Below are 13763 nucleotides of genomic sequence, written 5' to 3'. Positions count from 1 at the left end.
CTAGAGTGGGTGCAGGAGTAAGGTTATCTAGGTCAGATACTCACAGGAAACATTATTCATAAGAAGGAAATTTAAAGAAGAATGAAAACGGGTCGGAGCGGATACGGCCGGCATTCCCAAATCATGACCGGCAGTTCACCGATGTCGTTGAAAAGTGTACAATCATTCCAATCTTCCAATACCATCATATGGAATAGAAACTTGGAGGTTAACAATGAAGCTTGAGAAGAAGTTAAGGACTGCTCCAACGAGCGAGGGAACGAAAAATGTTAGGCCTAACGTGAAGAGACGGGAAGAGAGAGGCGTGGATGAGAGAGCAAACGGGGGTAGTGGTAATTGTAATAAAGAAGAAAACGTAGAGCTGGGTAGGCCACGTAATTAGTAGGGCAAATAATCGTTGGGTATTGGAATTACAGAGTGGGTGCTAGGGGAAAGGTAGCGCCTTCGAGGATGGCAGAAAATTAGGTAGGGTGATGAAAATAGGAAATTTGCAAGCCCCACTTGGAATCAGCTATCGAAGGTCAGGAGTAATTACAGATCACTGGGAGAGGCCTTCGTCCTGCAGTGAACTTAATATAGGCTGATGACGTTTTACAACATCCTAAATTCGTTGGTAATTTTAACACAATGTTGCTCTGGAGCCACACTTTGCTTCGTACTGCTAGGCCGCATTAGCATTAACCACTTGGATACTACCAACGCTACCATGTCCTCGTACTATATGTGTAGTGACGGCTCCAAACAAAGCGCGTCAGTGTCTCAAGATCGATGACTTAAACCGATTTGATCCGAAACTAGCTAGAATGTTTAACCATTATGTGCTTCGTGTATACCGTGCTGTGCAATATTCGTACGTGCAGTTGAACGTGTGTTGTTATGAGGCTGGTAAATTTATGGAAAAGCGTGCTGATCATTGCGGTGATGTTCTGTGATTGGCCTTGACTTCTATCAGGTGCCTCTTGGGCAGGACAGAATGCATAGTTAGGGGCTCCAGGCCCTGACGTCACCAACCTATGATCAGAGAGGGATTGTGTGTGAGCAGAGAGTGATTGTGAAGAAGAGAAGAAAATAGCGCCTCTTCCTCTTCACAATCACTCTCTCAGACGCCCGAAAAAGGAAGCTATCGAATAGGGGTGTGTAGTGATTTGCCGTAAGAATACAGCCTCAACTACAGGTGCATGATGTGCGATCGTGCTATCAGTCGACCGCGCTTCTTTCATTATTTATCGTTTAATCTGAGATTTGCTTCTTGCTCACTCTCATACGAGGCCGCAAGTGAAATGCGCTACCACTTCAGCTGCATCCTTATCTTAGCGTGAGAACTTCATGGCTAAGAAATTGCGTACAAACAACGCAGCTTAGTGAATTCCGCTCCTGTAAATGAAGTTCCCGAGCACTGAAATTTACACAGACCTAACGAACTACACGCGTAAGGAACCTACGAATTTCTTCAGAAGTTGTGCATGCGTACACGGGGGGAATGCTTCCCAAAAAGCGCTCGTAAAAGGTGTTTTCTCTGCAGTAATGGTCCTGTTGGGAGAAGTACCCTTCGATGATATGTTTCCTTTGATATAGGTATGGAAAGTAGTTGGAGTAACCATAACCTTTACCATAGCATCTGTAATCATTGTTATAATAAAAAAAGACAGACAGACAGACAGACAGACAGACAGACAGACAGACAGACAGACAGACAGACAGACAGACAGACAGACAGACAGACAGACAGACCGACCGACCGACCGACCGACCGACCGACCGACCGACCGACCGACCGACCGACCGACCGACCGACCGACCGACCGACCGACCGACCGACCGACCGACCGACCGACCGACCGACCGACCGACCGACCGACCGACCGACCGACCGACCGACCGACCGACCGACCGACCGACCGACCGACCGACCGACCGACCGACCGACCGACCGACCGACCGACCGACCGACCGACAGACAGACAGACAGACAGACAGACCGACAGACAGACAGACAGACAGACAGACAGACAGACAGACAGACAGACAGACAGACAGACAGACAGACAGACAGACAGACAGACAGACAGACAGACAGACAGACAGACAGATCGGTAGATAGGTAGATATATAGAAATAAACATGGGTCCTCCAGATTCCGATACGGGCGCTTGGTCGACTGTGCCATGTCTAAAAACTTTTCAATTTTGCCAAGTTGAGCATTTTTATACATTAGTAGTAATTTGTGGAGGTAGATTTTGTCCGCTTTTATAATTCTATGCTTACGAAATAGTGGATCTGTATGTTCCAGAAACGGGGCGTTATGGATGCACCGCACTGCCTTTTTCTGCATTATCGTAAGTTTCTGCAGGTTTGTAAGTGTGGTGTTTCCCCAGACTGATGCACAGTAATACAAGTAGGAATTCAACAAGGCGCAATATAAAGCCCTTTTCACATTTGCTGGAAGTATGTGGCGACAACGACTTAGCACACCGGCAGCTTTGCTTAACTTCGTTAGTAGGTTTTTTTGTGCTCATTCCAAGACATGTGCTCCGTGAAAACGACTTCAAGTAATTTTACCGACTTTTCAATGGTGATTTCGTAGGGACCTAGGGTTATGAATCCAGTTGCTATTTCCGCAGTTCCCAGTGTACGAAACAGGACGCACTTCGTTTTTGATTGAATACGAGAGTCACCCTCGACTCGAATTTTCTGGATGCCACATTTCACTCTCCCATGACGTGGTAATGCGGCGCTTAATGCCCGCAGAACAACAATGTTACATAAAAACAAGTCTGCGCGACATGGTTGTCAAGCCTGCTCATCTTGTTAAAGGCGTCACCAGAGCCTCCGAGATCGGGCGGCACGTGGTCCGATCTTGGGGGCCATGGCGCCACTCCGTTGGTTGCAACGGCTCCCGCAAGGCGGCTGTTGGCGCGCCATGTGCCCTAGGTGCTCCAGTGCGCCATGTGCTCCAGAGCATCCAGAGCGTAAGCGGGATCACCGAGAAGCCGAAAAGTTAGGAATACACGAAGAAGAGGTACCGCTTAGATGGAACAAGTACCGGGAAAAGAAAAGGGTGGTGAGCCAACTAGTGCAAAAAAAAATAGTGTTCAAGTAAAAGTTGGGTGCATGGCATTCGCAAAAAAAGATAAAGGCGCACCAAAACGATTCTGGAATTGTAAGGGCACTAGCAGCAGCAACTAAATATTCGCAAACATTTATAAGGGATGAAGACGGTATCATCTTCGAAGGAGGCGACGCGCTACGTCACATAAGCGATATCCGATGATTAGTGAGAATTTCGGCAAGAAAGAAAGCGTAGTGCAGGCTCAACCAGATCCAACAACATCATTTCAGTTCACTTCTGAAAGATATCTTTCAAGTGCAGCCATAACTTTTAACATTGAGAGCGAGAGTACAGCCTCCCGCAGTACAGCCTCCCGAGACGGATGTAAGCAGCAGCAGCAGCAGCAGCAGCAGCAGCAGCAGCAGCAGCAGCAGCAGCAGCAGCAGCAGCAGCAGCAGCAGCAGCAGCAGCAGCAGCAGCAGCAGCAGCAGCAGCAGCAGCAGCAGCAGCAGCAGCAGCAGCAGCAGCAAGCAGCAGCAGCAGCAAGCAGCAGCAGCAGCAGCAGCAGCAGCAGCAGCAGCAGCAGCAGCAGCAGCAGCAGCAGCTAGCAGCAGCAGCAGCGCAGCAGCAGCAGCAGCAGCGCAGCAGCAGCAGCAGCAGCAGCAGCAGCAGCAGCAGCAGCGCAGCAGCAGCAGCAGCAGCAGCAGCAGCAAGCAGCAGCAGCAGCAGCAGCAGCAGCAGCAGCAGCAGCAGCAGCAGCAGCAGCAGCAGCGCAGCAGCAGCAGCAGCAGCAGCAGCAGCAGCAGCAGCCGAGCAGCAGCAGCAGCAGCAGCAGCAGCAGTAGTGTTGAGACTGTCTGCCAGCAGTCTCAAACTGCTGGCAGACAGCAGCAGCAGCAGCAGCAGGCAGCAGCTAGCAGCAGCAGCAGCAGCAGCAGCAGCAGCAGCAGCAGCAGCAGCAGCAGCAGCAGCAGCAGCAGCAGCAGCAGCAGCAGCAGCAGCAGCAGCAGCAGCAGCAGCAGCAGCAGCAGCAGCAGCAGCAGCAGCAGCAGCAGCAGCAGCAGCAGCAGCAGCAGCAGCAGCAGCAGCAGCAGCAGCAGCAGCAGCAGCAGCAGCAGCAGCAGCAGCAGCAGCAGCAGCAGCAGCAGCAGCAGCAGCAGCAGCAGCAGCAGCAGCAGCAGCAGCAGCAGCAGCAGCAGCTGCAGCAGCAGCAGCAGCAGCAGCAGCAGCAGCAGCAGCAGCAGCAGCAGCAGCAGCAGCAGCAGCAGCAGCAGCAGCAGCAGCAGCAGCAGCAGCAGCAGCAGCAGCAGGTAGTGTTTGAGACTGTCTGCCAGACGTGCAAAGTTAATGCCACGAAGTGGCCAGGACCTCAAGTTTCTTAATGCCATTATATCTAAAGCTGCGGCCACGCGTAGACATTTAATGACATTAAACACCGTGATGATGATAGATGCAGTGAATACTGTAACTTTGTTTGACAATCCTAAGAATAATAAAAAATATTTAGCGGGCAAGAGTTCCAGAATTAACCTAACACCCTAAACCATTAATATGCATATTTATGTAGAATCATTTCAGTTCACTTCTGAAAGATATCTTTCAAGTGCAGCCATAACTTTTAACATTGAGAGCGAGAGTACAGCCTCCCGCATTTTTAGCTATGTCACGCGAGAACACTGTGATATGGTCGTACGTCGGCCTGAAGGGAACATCGCATCAGACGACTCTTGCACAGGAGAGTACTAAGTTCACTTGAGAGTACTTCTGCTGATCTTGCTGATTATCGCCGCTTAAAGGCGCTAAAATGACGCGCGATGGATGCTCGCGCGATATAGCTACAAATGCGGGAGGGTGCATGTATTCCATGGCCGAGTGAGTTTCCAGAACGCACTATGCTCCAAATGGTATTAAGTTTAATGCCATTAACTATGCCCGTGGCCTAACTTCCTATTTTTCTTCACTTAGTGAGAAATAAATTACGCAGCGCTCACAAGCCCTTCCCAGCATATAAGGTGTCTTGCATTTCACTCGGGTAGGTTGGGACGTTGCGCAGCAGCGCATGAAAAAAAAAAAAAAAAAAGACAGGGAATATTCATCACTGAATCCTCTCATACTATTATAGGCAGCTTTACGTATGCATGTGTACGGGCGTACCGTATAATTTAGTACACATATTTTTGTGAACGCGTCCAATCGAAGACTCCGCAATACGAGAGTGACCGAGCCCAGTTTTGTGCCCATGGCATTACTTGACGATCTTTTTTGTGCTGATGAAAGAAGTGCAGCTGCTTAATCCACCCCAGGGGCAACCGAGAATCGAAACTTGCTATTGGTCGTGTCGAGTCGTATCATTTTAATCGGCACCTTTCCGCGGACGGTCGGGTGTCGCCCTTATGGAATCGTGGCACGCGCGCACGGCACCTCCACTCCGCGATCACTGCCGTCGATCTCTCGAGTCCTTATTCAAAGCAGCCACCAAATACCGCTTCACGAAAGGGCGGATTGTCATGGCGGACGTGATTGGGGCTCCGCCAAAAATGATCTGATGGCGTGTAAGAGGAACGACGCCCGAAGTCCTAAATGTGGTCAGTACGATTCATATGGGGGATGCGATCGCTTTGCCGGCTGTGCTTGAAGGCAGTTTGCGAAGGACAGTCAATGGGGCTGGCAATATAAGAAGTCGTTACAGGTGATCGTGATGAAAAATACGAAGCTCTTTTTTTGCTTTTTTGACTATTTATATTTATTGCTGCTTGTCTTTAATAAAATATTATTGAGCTCACAAATCCCGCGTTTTTGTATGTCATCACGTATAGTTTTACCAATTGTTTCTTCTTTTAAACCGTTTATCTTGCTATACGCGTTACCTTTTCGGACATGTCAATTGAATTGAATGGAATTATGGTGTTTTACTTGCCAAAACCACGGTTTGATTATTAGGCACGTCGTAGTGAGGGACTCCGGATTAATTCTGACCACCAGGGGACCTTTAAAGTGCCCCTGATGCACGGGACACGAGCGTTTTCGCATTCCCCCCCACCCCCTCATCGAAATGCGGCCGCCCCGGCCAGGATTCTATCCAGCGACCTCGTGCTTAGCAGCACAACACCCTAGCCGCTAAGCCACCGCGGCGGGCGTTTCGGGCATGTGAGTTTTATTGACACATCCTTCTTGTTTTGCTTATTTTTTGTTAGTGTTCTTTATTGTTTAATGTTATTTTGGAATGTACTTCAAATTGTTCGTACGCCTCGAGTTTTGAAATACTTTACTGTGATTCAGCTACAACGACGTTACATAAAAATCACATTTGAAACACCGCATTTGAAAGTAAAGCTTCTGCGACCGGTCGCGGAGTATATACCACATTATATAGGAAAAAGCGGTTTTCCTAGGTCGGTAACCGCTGTTCAGATCGGAGCTGAAAGGTTCGCGGAAACGTGCCGCTTTTATAACTTCACCGCACAGGTTGACGCCTCCGCAGGCGAGGGTAATTTCGCAACAGCTCGCAGCGTCACCCGAGTGACGCAAGCCGCTCTAAACTTGGAGAGAAAATGGCGCCGAGTTAGACGAACGCGCATTGTGGCACTACGGGACGCGTTCGGGGAGACAAGAGGTCCCCGGCTTGCGTCACGACACACGCACACAGGCCATTTAACCCACCATTTGTCGGAGGAAAAAAAAAAAGAGTGGGATGCCCCTTAGAGCTGTCGAAACTGAAGGCGCGTCTGCCGACGCCAGAGGCGCACGTGGCCCGACCCGAGAACGCCGAAAGGGCATTGCGAGCAGGAGCGAAGTGGGAGCCGGGCGGTGTAAGCAGGCGCGCGCATCCGAAGGCTACGAGAGCGTGCGATTTGTATCCGAAGAGGGGCACTTTTGGCCTCCGCGCCAGAACAACGCGAGGATGGATGCTGCGCCAAAGCAGCGGCGCGCTAATGCGTTCCCTTTGCTGGCGCGGCTTTCCCAGCGGGGCGAAGCTGTCGGGGCCCGGCTGCCTACAAACAGCGGCGCCAAGAAGCGATGGCGGCAGCATTCGCTCGAGCGAAATTTCGAGGATCCCGGGAAATTAATCAATTTGGAAGTAAGCAACGGCGAGAGGGCAAACTCGCTCGGGGGCCCCGGCAAACGGGGCCCGACGGCGTGCCGACCCCGGCTGGCAAATAAAAACGCGGGCGGGGAACGAGTGCAGCCGTAGGCAAGAAGACATGGGTGACGGCCCGGCGAGAGCACGCAGAGGCGTAAAAAGGCGCCCTGACGGGAATAAATCAAAGCAAGGTCGGGATCGCGCGCCCTGGAGAAGGAGGAAAAAATACAAGCTCTCCGCTTCTTTCTTTCCTACCTTTTTTTTTTTCTCGCAGAATTACAGGAGGGGTGTGATGTCATGCTACCTCGCGCATCGGCAGACATTTTGTTTTTCTACCGTAAATCACCGGTTTCATTGCGGCACCCGTTTCCGCTTGGGTCCAGTATGCGCGAGAAACGCTGGGAATAGGAACCAGCATTGAGGCCCAGTGCATGAATGGATGCCAGTGGATGCGAGTGGATTATACTGCTCCCGTAACTTTGGTTAGAATCTGCGGGACCTGTATTAAAACGATTGTTCTAACCCTTTGATCGCTTTTAAGAAAAAAGTGGCTTTCTCTTGTGGGCAAGGCGCCGAGGCATACGGAAACACCAGGTGCATTGAGAGAATGAAGAACCCCAGACTGTTTGCGGGATTCAGGAATGTAACTTGAGCACGAAATCCGAGCTACACACAAGAAGAGCTTTCGAGAATATTTTTGCTAATTCGTGCTTCTCTGTACAAGTGCACAGACGTTTGATATATAACTTTTGTTTATTTTCTAATGGAGTTTAATAATTGTATGCTTTTCAAGTTAACTAGCCTCCGTAGGATAGTGTTGAAGCCTATGGAGAAGTGCAGCAACCACCTGTTTCTCGGTCTGACACCCTTTCTTGGGTACTAAACCTACCCTCATGGCAAGACCAAGCCTCTCAAGAATTTGAAAAGAGCATCGTTTCTACAAATACTAACAGCGCCGCGTTTATGTGGTCATGGGTACCATGGCTATTGTACGTTCGATAGAAAAAGAAAAAGTTCTCCTATCACTGAGCTTTTCTCGCAAGGCCGTTGTGACGCTTCCGTCTTTCCTTACCACGTACAGGGCATATGAAAACATTTTATCGAGGTCGTAAAAATGCGCTGCAGCAATGATCGTTAAAAATAATAAAAAGTAGACGAGATAAATGAAAGCGAGGCACACAAGCGCAGAACGAAAAGATGAGGAAGGGCGGACGGGGAGGAGGTGGGCGGAGAAAGAAGCTTCTCTTTCATAACGTCAAGGCAGTGGTGCCCGCAGATGATGAGGACAGCGCACCTAGAATGCCACAGGGACAATCCCGTCATTCAATCGTTATCCGAAATTGTTTCCCACCTTGCGTCGCCGCTGACTTTGCCCGGCCAGGTTATTGTTCGCTCCTGCTTTTTTTTTTTCGATTTCTTCCTCGATTACATTTCCGTGCGGCCAGTGCTGTTTGCATTATTTCCGAGCTGATAACCCGGCTTATGCGGGAGGGACGGCGCTGTAGGAACGCAGTAGCCGGCAGGGGACCTGGGGCGACCGTCGCTCGGGATGGGACTCGGTAACCCGCCGCGGGGAGACTCTATCGTTCACACACGGTCGCTCACACGGCGCGACGAAGAGCGGGTCGGTGGGCGGCCCAGCGGCGGCAGGGGGCGCAGGCCAGCGCGTTATGTGCGAGAGTAAACGAAGAAAAAAAAAAAGCAGCCAGAATACTAAAGAGAAGCGTGAAAAAAAGGAAGCTCGCCACTATCTAGACAGAAAACATACCCGGTGGAAATATTAGGACGAAAGGGACACGGTCGGGTGGCGCGACATTTTCATCAAAGGAAGAAGCGCGCTCCCCCGGTCCCTGCATTGCCACGTGCATACACGTGCCTGCCGAGGCGTCTCAGCTGGAGACGCGCATCGTGGGGCCGACTGGACTCGAGGAGGATTCCACGGGGGATAGCCCCGGCTGGAATGATGGGAAGAAGGGGCAGCGCTGAATGCGCGGGCAACCGGAGACGTCGTTCTTGGACACACACGCACTTCTTGTTCGGCGCAACAGCCGCCCTTCGCGCACACGAGCAACGATGAGCAGCGGCAACAAGAAAATCTTACTCTACCAGGTGACGATGGAAGTCTTGTTCTACGTACCGTTTGCCTTCGACGTTATAGCCTTCGCTCTGCCTTAATGATGTGGCACCTGCGAGGTCACCCTGTTGAAAGATGGACTGGTGTCCCGGCAAGCACAATCACCGAAAGTCTCATCACTGAATTGCTTCCCTAAATTTGGGTGTTAGAGGGGGAAGCTTCTTGGCCCTCTTACTTCCGTCGCAACCCTCCTCTGTCGGCTAAGTTTTTCTTGCTGCGGTGGTCCTTTTCACAAGATCTAATGTAATCCCCAGTGTAGCACCAGCTTTCATAGATTGCGTGAGAGCTGCGAGATCTTCAACCACTTCTCAACTACACACTTTGCTGGCACCAAAATATGTCTGTCACTGCTATTTTTGTGTCTCACAACAATTGTTATTCAGTGCTTTTTTAAACGCATATTTTTTCTGCTTTTTCCGAGCACTGTGGATAACATGAAGAAAGTTGACTGCTAAGTAAATAAAAAAAAAAAGCTGCTTGTATTTGCTACTTGCCTGTGATCAAAGCCACCAAGGTGCATTGGCTTCAACCTGGAAAAATGCGCTAGTCTAGGCCCGGTTGAAAACCACCTGCAACGACTTTTCTATGTATACCGTACAATGAGGAAGAGCGGCGTTACATCTTGTAAGCAACGGCAAAGCACAGGCGTGCGATTTTATACACACGAGTACAAAATGCCTCGAACCAAACTCTTGAAAGCGCCGCGCTCAATGACACAAGAAAAAGGACGCATAAAAAATATGCCAGGTTAAGATACAATCCTAAAGTTTAATAACAGAGAATGCCTGGCTTGGGACGCCCGATATATCAAAGCGGTACGCGTGAAATCGCTCCGGGACATGTGAAGACGAAAGCGACAGAAACAAGCAAAGTATGGCAAGACACTTTCGAGTTCTCGGTTAATTATGTATACGCTGCTCCAGGAGGATATCTCATGCGCTCGAGCGGTGCGCCAGGTAAGGTGGAGAGTGACGTGCACAGCGTTTCCTGCACAGCGGGCGTTGAGAGCGTTTGTATTTGTTAAACTTTTTTTTTTCTCTCCTGGGCGCGTTTCTCGAAGCCCGCGCTTCGTCGGTGACTGAGGGACGCAAAAATGCTTAGCACCTACGCGCAGGAAGGAAGACGTGCGACTATGCTTGGCACTTTTTCCGTGCCGCTGGTTCGCTGCTAACAACAAAGATAGATACGCCTTCGTTGCAGCTCACGCTGGCGGAAGGGAGTCTTAAGGGATTCTCCCGCCCCTGAAACAGAAATATATTCAGATCCTCGTGATAAATGTTGAGAGATTGATGCTCGCCTCTGGGCAATGCTCCGATGCGGAGTCAGTGGATGAGCATTTCCCGCGCTTGTTGTTATTACCTTTTGCCCATCCGCATTTTCCCATCTCCTTTCCCTCTCACGTGGTGGCTTCTCCCTTCCTGAGTTTGCACCGGGGGCCGCGAACCCGCCTCGAAGCTTATTTTCGCTTTCCAAGAACTCGGGAATGACGGCGTTTCACACCGCAGTCAAACGACAGGAGGCTCGACGGGCGCGGCGGCGCTGTGTTTATACCACTGCGCACAAAGCGGAAAACGCTTATTCTAATGACCGTGCACAATATATTCCTTCGTGGCACAGGCTCGGAATCAAAGGGAGCCGTGGAGCGCTGGAAAAGAGGACGCTCAGTGCCGCCAGCGCGTGTATGCCGCCGGGCGCGCGAGCGCGCCGGTGTATTTGTTTTGATTTCGCACCGCAAGCGAGACGCACTCACGTTGTGGGAGAAAAATGATGCGACGGCCGCTTTCGGCCCCGCGAGAAATCTGGGGTGGGGAAAGTCGGAGCTAGGATCAGAGCGCAGGAGGAAGCGCCGAGGGAGAGACGACGGTTCGAATGTCGCCGTCGAATCGTCGCCGTCGGATTGGGGCGCGCGCGCGGCCCTGATCCTGGCCGGGCACTTTTATGGCCACCGCCGAGCCTTCGGTGCGACGACGGCGGGTGTCGGTGCGCCTGATAGAATCCCGCTTTCGTCACGTCCGACGCACATTTCGAGGCCAACCCTTCTTGTTTTGTGCCGTAAAAACAGGGCGCGTGGAATAGAACCGGAACGCAAAGACGGACCTGGCCCCCTTTTATAGTCTGCGAGCGGGGTTGCTCAGGCGTAGGAATGCGCCACGGTCGGAGCCCCAGCGTGGGTGTCGCGCGGTCTTTCTTGTTTTCTAGCATTCGCGCTTCCTGAACGCACCTTGTTTCAGGGGTCTTAGTACCCTTGTCCTCGAGTGCCCTGGTTCGCTTCGGGGAAGCTGACGCATGCAGACACTGGCGTCTCAACATAATGGGCTGCTGCTTCACGTTAAATCATGGCTCTGTTCATTTTTTAAATTTTATTTCAAAATACTGCAGGCAGCAATGCTTCCCAAGCAGGAGAGGTTTCAGTGCTGCCAGCGCGTTACATTAAAGGGCGCTTAGAAAGAAGAATAATCTACGTGACCTCCAAATTCGACACAGATCGATGTGATGTTTGAAAGGCACGACGGCTCCGAAAGACTAGTTTGGCACGAAGTTTCACACGCCATTTATATTTTTACTGAAACCAGCAAGGAAACATCTCCCACCCTCAGACTTTCGGCCGGACGGACGGACGGACCGACGGACAGACAGAGACTTTTTGAGATGATATGCACTTTGCTCCGCTCAAATGCCTCATGGGATGTGTGAAGTCCACGTCCTTCAGGAATCCATAAATGCAGTAGTAGGATTGAACTGTGTACAGGAGCAGAGCGAAGAACGTGCAGGCAGATGCTAGGTCGAATGACGTCACTTTAAGACGTGCAGTTTGTGCGCGTCCATAGATAGGGTGAAGGGACGAAGCTGAGCGAGAATTCGTCCGAGCATTTTATGCCGAAGAGAGCGGAGATGATATATGATTCGATTCATTGTTTACCATTAGTCTAGGTAGTAAGCCGTTCTACCAAGAGCTTGTACTTATTCAGATTATCATTGGCGGGAGTGGAGGGGGCGTATTTGGAGGAGGAGTATTTGAGGGCAAGCGGATAATTTGAGGAGACTGAAACGTAGTTTGTTCTTTTCGATTTTCTTTATTTTCGTCTGGTTAAATAAATACTAAGGTTTTACTTGCCCAAACCACAATATAATTATCAGGCGCACCGTAGTGGGGCACTCCGAAATAATTTTGACCACTTGGGGTTCTTTAACGTGCACCTAAATATAAGTGCACGAGTGCTTTAATGCGATTAGCATTCTTGGAATACATCACGCACTTTCCGGTGTCTATCCATCTGCCTATCAGTTTGTGTACGATGATTTCATTAGGGGGTAACTTTTACTACCCTCATGAGTGAGCTTTCATGTAATACGGAAAAGTCAAATGCTAGGATGCGCTTCTAACAGATCATATACAGGGTGTCCAAACTATCGTGCAGCAAGATTTAAAAATAAGCAAATACAACGTAGCTGGACAGAACCAAGGTAACGCTGTTTCCCGTCGCTTGGAGGTACTCAGAGTAATTTTTGCATTGCGCCTAATTAGAATATTAGTCGGAAGTAATTAATCAACTTCTCAAATATTATAATTAGATGAAAAGTGTCAATGAGAAAATTGTAGAGCAACATGAAAAACTACCTATACAACTTTCTGGTGTTCGATACGTGCTACAGAAAAGTGTTTTTCCGAGCGTGAAAGAAGCCCGCCAAAACACGCAAAGTGCCTCGAGTTGCCAGTCGCACGGCAATCTCGCGTGTATTCGCGAGCTTCTTTGCGGCGCCTTTGCCGCCGCAATACGGTGTGTACCTATATTGCTAATCGCATTAACGTCGACGCTCATTGTGAGATGGATTCTGCCGGAATTTTTCGCATTTCACCCGCATCAAAATGCGGTCGCCGCGATTCATTCAAACCCGTGACCTCGAGCTTAGCAGCGCAATTCCATAACCACTGAGCCAGAGCCGCAGGTGTTTCTTTTCGTATTACGATGAATCTTCCACTTATGTGAGCGTACGGAACATTAGCAATCGCATAGAATTTGCCGCGTACTCGACGTTCATATCTTCAAATGCACCTTTGAAATGTTCCTTTCTTGTTGTGTGCATCTTAGGATGTTATTTGTTTATTGGTTTGCTTGTCGTTTGAAGTGAAATTTGCATACTTGGTTGTATGAGCTGGCATGCCAAGAGTAATGTGCCGTTATTCTACTCTTGCCCGTGTTGCCTTCCAAGATGTATTGCTGTGCTGTCATCAATTCTCAGGGGTGATAATATTTACATTTGATATGTACTAGGAGCCTGCGAACGAACGTCTAGTTGTATTAAAATAGGGGTTTTTCACACGGCGTGGCACAGAATCTTAGTAGTATCTTGGGCTCGATGTGGGGCTGGGAGTACGAGAGAAACATTCAAATATGCATCGTAATGTGTTAAATTGGCAATCCACTGTAAAAAATACGCTTTCCAATGTGGCTTAGTTTCTCTCACTCGTCCCTCTGGAATCTCACATTTTTTTTAGAT

General features: G+C 49.8%; 1 pseudogene; it reads left to right on the top strand.

Moving 5' to 3' along the window:
- Nucleotides 1-2783: 2783 nt before the first annotated feature.
- LOC119449821 (ras-interacting protein RIP3-like) lies at nucleotides 2784-4430 on the top strand (annotated as a pseudogene).
- Nucleotides 4431-13763: the final 9333 nt, after the last annotated feature.

This window comes from Dermacentor silvarum, chromosome 1 (genome assembly GCF_013339745.2).
Source record: "Dermacentor silvarum isolate Dsil-2018 chromosome 1, BIME_Dsil_1.4, whole genome shotgun sequence".
In the NCBI taxonomy this organism is placed as follows: Eukaryota; Metazoa; Arthropoda; class Arachnida; order Ixodida; family Ixodidae; genus Dermacentor; species Dermacentor silvarum.
This window is presented reverse-complemented; position numbering and strand designations above follow the sequence as displayed.